This window comes from Hyposmocoma kahamanoa, unplaced genomic scaffold (genome assembly GCF_003589595.1).
Source record: "Hyposmocoma kahamanoa isolate Upper Pololo Valley unplaced genomic scaffold, ASM358959v1 211, whole genome shotgun sequence".
Lineage (NCBI taxonomy): Eukaryota > Metazoa > Arthropoda > Insecta > Lepidoptera > Cosmopterigidae > Hyposmocoma > Hyposmocoma kahamanoa.
The window spans coordinates 5,340,020-5,346,263 of NW_020653732.1; the positions used below are offsets into that span (position 1 = coordinate 5,340,020).

Sequence of the window (6,244 nt, forward strand, 5' to 3'; positions counted from 1 at the left end):
AACACAACACAAGCAATAATGTCAGCCTTACTACGTTCCGGACTGAAAGGGTAAAGGGTGCTGGTGAAATTATATGCACATGGTACTTGTCATCTCATGTCTCAGCGCTACGGGTGCAGTGGCAGTGTCAGGTCTTTGCAACTGCAACTGCTATGGTTAGGCGTGTCGCTTACCACCAGGCCCCGTCCCCTGGTATCATAAAAAAATGCAGCTACGTGAATAAAGCTAACTCAGCTTAGGAAATGAAACTATTTTTCCGGATTCAAAGAGCATATATTTGTTTTTTCGAATAAATCAACGTTTCGGGCCCTTTACAGGTCCAATGGTCACGGTTGACGGAACCTGTAAAGGGCCCGAAACATTGATTTGTTTGAAAAAACAAATATAAGTGATTTAAATTCGGAAAAATTGTTTCATTACCTAAGTGTACATATGTGTTATTGTTTAGGCTGGTGATTTCGGTGTTTATTTATGGAAAACATACCGTAAGTAGCATTTTTTAAGTTTACCCCGAATATAAATGTTTATAAACTATACTTTAAGGAGTAATTTCATGGTAAACGTTAGAACCACTCAAACGGAATATTATCATATTTATCCAAGTACACCAAAAATTTCATTAGTGCTTTTTAAGTGCAGGATTTGCGGTGTATTACTGCATTTTATTTGAGATGTTTTTGTTGGTAGTACGGAGGGTATTTATTTTGCAATGCAGAATAATAATTTTTGTTTATAAAAACTTGTATTTAAACCGAATGCTTTTCTAATTTGCGAAACAAATTAGCCGCCATTTTGCGGTAGGAGGAGCGCATCGCGTGAGCGGCTAAGAACTCGATATAACTCACCTTAGCTTCGCTCTCAGTGTGGCCTGCGCTTAATAGAGATGGGAAAACTTGCTTATAAATTTTAAACGATAAAACTTTATACTTTTTTGAATACGCGTTGATAATCATAATAAAAATAAGTCTAATATGTCTAATGCTTTTTCTTTTAATGATTAACCGTTTATTATGTCCAGAGTTGTGGTACATACGTAAGTTAGAATAGGGCTTAAGGGACATAAAATTCAACGTACTGCAGAGAAATAATGCTAGATCATTCAATTCCGAAGGTGATAAGTGATTTAGTACTTATAAATGACAATTGGATTTTAGAAAATTCGGTTACTAATAAATTATTTCTGATATTGTTCAAAAGTCACATCTTTTTATAACGCCCACACTTATAGTTCCGCACTAAGGAAACTTTGTATCACGGGTGCCATAGACACATACACAGACAACCACAAAATAGACCCAAATTCACGTGAGAAATAAAGGTAGGCATACAAATATTTCTTCCGACCTCTGCGTGGCAGTGCAGTATGGTAAATGTTCGGCCACCGAGGCAGTTTAACATCGAGTATATAACCCGAAACTGAGACAAAATAAGGGCCATCCATTCCTGGCTACTCATTTGGCAAACGGGCCTAATATCACTTTTAAATATCAATTCTCGTTTGCGCTAAAATTACAAATGACAAAACTGAAATAGTACAGCGCCAACAACTGACCGGTGCGTACGTCTCCATTCATTAAAATATTCTGTACTTACTGTAATAAAGATAATATCTCTAACAATGGGGGTTGTTCCATTCTGTGGTGAGGGAAAAACATCAAAACATGTAATTACAATAATTATTAACACAAAGATCGAACACTCAGAAAAAACACTCAGAAAAAATTCCTTCGATCCGGTCGGATTCGAACCGACGTCTTCTTGCAGTAATTTCACAAAAAATAATTGAATATCAATTCAATAAAAATTTAATTAATACAGTGAATAGCGACATCTCTCGCCAGGACTGGTAGCTGTAAAGGTACTAACTGGATGATAAATCTGCAACTGATTTCTCATAGATGGCGCTACGACTAAAAAGTCGTTGAAAGACCAAGTACAAAGACACGACGCAAGCACATAGAAGAATTCGTGAGGTCCGTTGGTTCGTTCCGTGGCTTAGTTGGTATAGCGTCTGGCACGGTATGCAAGAAGACGTCGGTTCGAATCCGACCGGATCGAAGGAATTTTTTCTGAGTGTTCGATCTTTGTATTAATAATTATAACAAACTATTGGAGTAATTTCACAAAAAATAATTGAATATGAATTCAATAAAAATTTAATTAATGTAATTACAAAACAAACGGAATCATATTTCATCGGTAATTAAATATATAACTTTGCAATTATAGTTACACTGGGCGATTTGAAGTGAAACAATTGACGACCCCCGCCATTTCGAATTCGAGCTGGTCAATCGGAGCGCAGTTGTCACCGTAATGATTTGGCAATTTTCAAACAAGTTAAACGACACTTCGTCTCTATTTCTGCCTATATACGCGATGCAGTTAAATCATTATTTGAAACTGCAGACTTTCGAACCACAAAATATAATTGGTTTTGAATCCAACTAAATAAAACAAACAAACCTGGGAATAGAAGCCAGACATAATCCAATTGCTCGTGGTAAACTACAAGTATTTGCATTAGCTGGAAAAAAAAATATTTTTTATTATTTTTCTATAATCGACATCACAGTGTATTATTTAAAGCACGATCACCAGATATGATAAATATAATCGGAACTTGTGGTCACGTCGTGTACAACCACCCAAATGCATTAGAGACAAGTTTCTCAACGCAATACAGTTGATGTCTTAAGATATCCAACCCTCTAGTCGTCCTTTTGGTTCTGCGAGTCTTCCTACACATTTAAAAGAAAAATGTAAAGAAATTCCAGCTGTTTTTTAATTTTGTATTTTTATAATGTTATTAAGAGTCAAATTATTAATTATTTTTATTATTAAAAAATATTTAGATAAAATTGTAGCTTACGATCAATCGGCGGTCATGCCTCAATATGATAACGATCTATATTTTGTATATCTATTTTATTAGTATAGAATCGCAAGTCGCGTTGTAGTAAATAAAAAAAAAGTGAAAATGTCATCTCAGCCACCGTAATCAATTTCCATAAATTAATTAAGCGGTTACTTACTTGCATCACAAAAATCTGCAATGACCTGCAAAGGGAAAAATAAATAAATAAAGTTAGCAAGAAATAATTGTCTAGTGTTTAGTAAATAATAAGTATAAAAATGCCAGATAAAAAAATTATGTGGTGGTTATTTTTTTTTTAGTTTACATTTCACGCAATTATTACTACATTTAGAAACCACTAGGATTTACTACACTATAATAAAGTATACTATATGCCTATAGTATACCATACATACTATACTATATATACTACACTATAATAAAGTGTTCTTCAGCAAAAAAAGAGAACAAAAAGCAACTAACAAGCTGTGGTAATTAAAATTCTAAGCTTCTGCAGCATTTAAATTTGCGTTATTATTCTAAGTTAAATTGTTTAAGAAATGAGTTTTATCGAGTTCTAAGGTTTTCGCGCTTGTTACACATAGGAACTCAAACTATTTTTCGTGAGTTGAATCGCGATTTGTTTTTTCAAACAATTAACTACATGAATATTTTATTAAATTAAATTGTAATGTTCCTTGTAAAATTTAAAAATAAAGTAATTCATTAAAAACTTTTGTGACTATTGTGAAAAATAAGGTAGTTTGCATTAATTAATACTAGACATAACTGGTTGATAACTGTACCACCTCAGTCAATCGTGACCAAGGGACAAGGACCCGAAACGTCGGTTTGTTTGAAAAAACAAATGTACGCTATTTAAATCCGGATAAATACCTAGTTTAATTTCCAATGAGTTTTAAGTTTCGATTTCATATTGTCGTAATACTTTTTTTTTCAATTCAGAGGGTAGTTCATTGGGGTCCGGGGAACCAGGTACATCGCAGCCTGTTCGCCGTTTGTGTTGTTTGCTCGAATGATATCGCACTGCCATTACAATAGTGTTATAACTCAAAATTTGTGAAATTCAAGATTATGCTATTATTGAAAGTAAAATTTGATTCTCTTCACGTCAATAAAACCGTCGTTAGAATATTGTAAAAAACAACTAAAATATATCTACTTGACTCAAAATGAAACACGCTTTATGTGAGCAAGTTCTGGCAAAAATTGTTGTTATACAAAAATATAAACCTATTTTTTCTCTTGTATATTTAATTAAGTATGCAAGTAAGAAATAACTTATACAAAAATTTACACAGACCTTTCACGGGAAGCGAGTAATTCGTTTTTCGTCGATTCTGAGAAAGTACACTATTTGAGTTAAGAGGGAGCATGCCAAAAAAGTTTTGACGTTGGTTCCGCCCAAATTTGTGACACAAATATATGCCTGAAGTTCGCGTGACATGCGACAAGAGATGATGAATTTTGCGCATTAAAAGTACCAAATTCGTTTTAGCGGAATAACTCTAAAACTAAAGGGATTTAAAAAAATCCGTAGTGACAGTTCTCGATCATGCATAAATATAATTAATTTTCTATTTTTTGTCCTAATAACCTGTAGCATCGAGGATGAATTGAAAAAATGTGGAAATTAGAGGTCATTTCGTGATTTTTATCTATCGAGGAAACTTTATTGTTTTGTGTTTCTGATTAGTGTCTATACTTGAATATATCGTGTAGTTACTCATACAATATTTTATTTTTAACTTTAAAGTGGATATACCCCTCCAAAATCAAATCGAAGATTGGGAATTTTTCCTCTGCTCCTTCTTAATAAACTCTTGTATTTAGGAAATAAATAGTCAACCGTGACCATGGGACATGTAAAGGGCCCGAAACGTCGATTTGTTTGAAAAAGCAAATATACGCGATTTAAATCCGGAAAAATAGTTTCATTTTCTATGTGTAACAATCGCGAAAACCTAAGAACTCGATATAACTATTGTAATAATAGCTCGATATGCTTATATAGTAACTGTAGAGATTGTGAAAGAGTTCGTCTAAGAAAGTACTGCCATCTTATCTGCCTATTTCTGCCGCCAAGAAGTGTGAGCATTACTGCGTTCCAGTATCGTCTCAAGTGCCTGTATTGTCACTAGCACCATAACCCTTCACAATCGAAACGCATAAGGTTACAGAAAAGGTAGTACCTCTCTGGACTAACTCTTTCGCACAGAGCTCTACTCCTACGAAAAGTTCTTCTAATGCATTAAATTTAAAGCTAATAATTTTATATTTAATAGTAATGTTCTAGTTTAAAAAAGTGTGTAACTAATACATAATTTAATCATGTTGGAAAATCTATAATATATATTCTTACCGAAAAAAGTATAACTAGGCCAAGTAAGCAAGTCTTCATGATTTAATCTTGTTTCTTTAACTAAATTATTTTTAGGACTTTATGTCACTAAACGCTCTGCAAGACTGATGATTTCACTGTTGTTTGTGAATTAAGAAATTTCTCTTGCGTCTGTTTGTATATTCATCAGTGTCATTACATACTTAATGTTTAGTTGATAACGTATAACGTTGTTGCTAATTACTACGCATTAATTTATTACGAGTTACAAAAAACATAATGTCTAAAGAATGTTCTAATTTTTATACGACTGGATGTATTTTATCCGATCATATAAAATCCTAAAACGAATCAATTAAGAATAAAACATATAACTCTTTGAGTACTACAGAGAACCTGTTTAGTTTTGAATTGATATTTGTAAATTTCTCAGCGGTTTGACTGCCCCGTCAGTCGCCATCGGGCGCTTGTCGACGTCGAAACTGTGTCAAATTTTCTCTGCCTGTTCTTATTTTATTCATATTAATTTACATTGCGCGGATTACGGGACGCAATGAGCGACCCCACACACCTCACCCCCTAAAATCTAAACACCTCGCCATAAGGCGATTATAATAATAAGGCATATTATTCGGCATTTCTCTACGTGATCGAATCAGAAATGAGGAGATCCGTAGAAGAACGAAGAAGACGGCAGGGCACAAAGCTCGCAGTAGTGACGGCCATTGGGGCAGAAAGGTTCTTGAATGAAGACCACGAACCGGAAGGCGTTCAGTGGGACGGCCCCCTACTAGATGGAGGGATGACCTGGCAAGGTTGGCGGGTAACTGATGGATGCACGTCGCGTCTGATCGACTTGTCTGGAAATCTTTGAGGGAGGCCTATGTTCAGCAGTGGACGTCTTCCGGCTGATATGATGATGGTGATTATTATTTTTATTATCATGTGAGATTCTGGTTTATTTATTTATTATAGTTAAGTTAAAAATAAAGTTCCGAACCCGACGCAATGAAATCTATTAGGTA

General features: G+C 34.3%; 1 long non-coding RNA gene across 1 annotated transcript; it reads right to left on the reverse strand.

The window, feature by feature from the left end:
* Positions 1 to 2,466: 2,466 nt before the first annotated feature.
* LOC113227559 lies at positions 2,467 to 5,346 on the reverse strand. Its single transcript, XR_003310211.1, has 3 exons — positions 5,241 to 5,346; positions 3,036 to 3,060; positions 2,467 to 2,527 (listed from the first exon to the last, which is right to left on the reverse strand). It is a non-coding gene; the product is annotated as an uncharacterized LOC113227559 (long non-coding RNA).
* Positions 5,347 to 6,244: the final 898 nt, after the last annotated feature.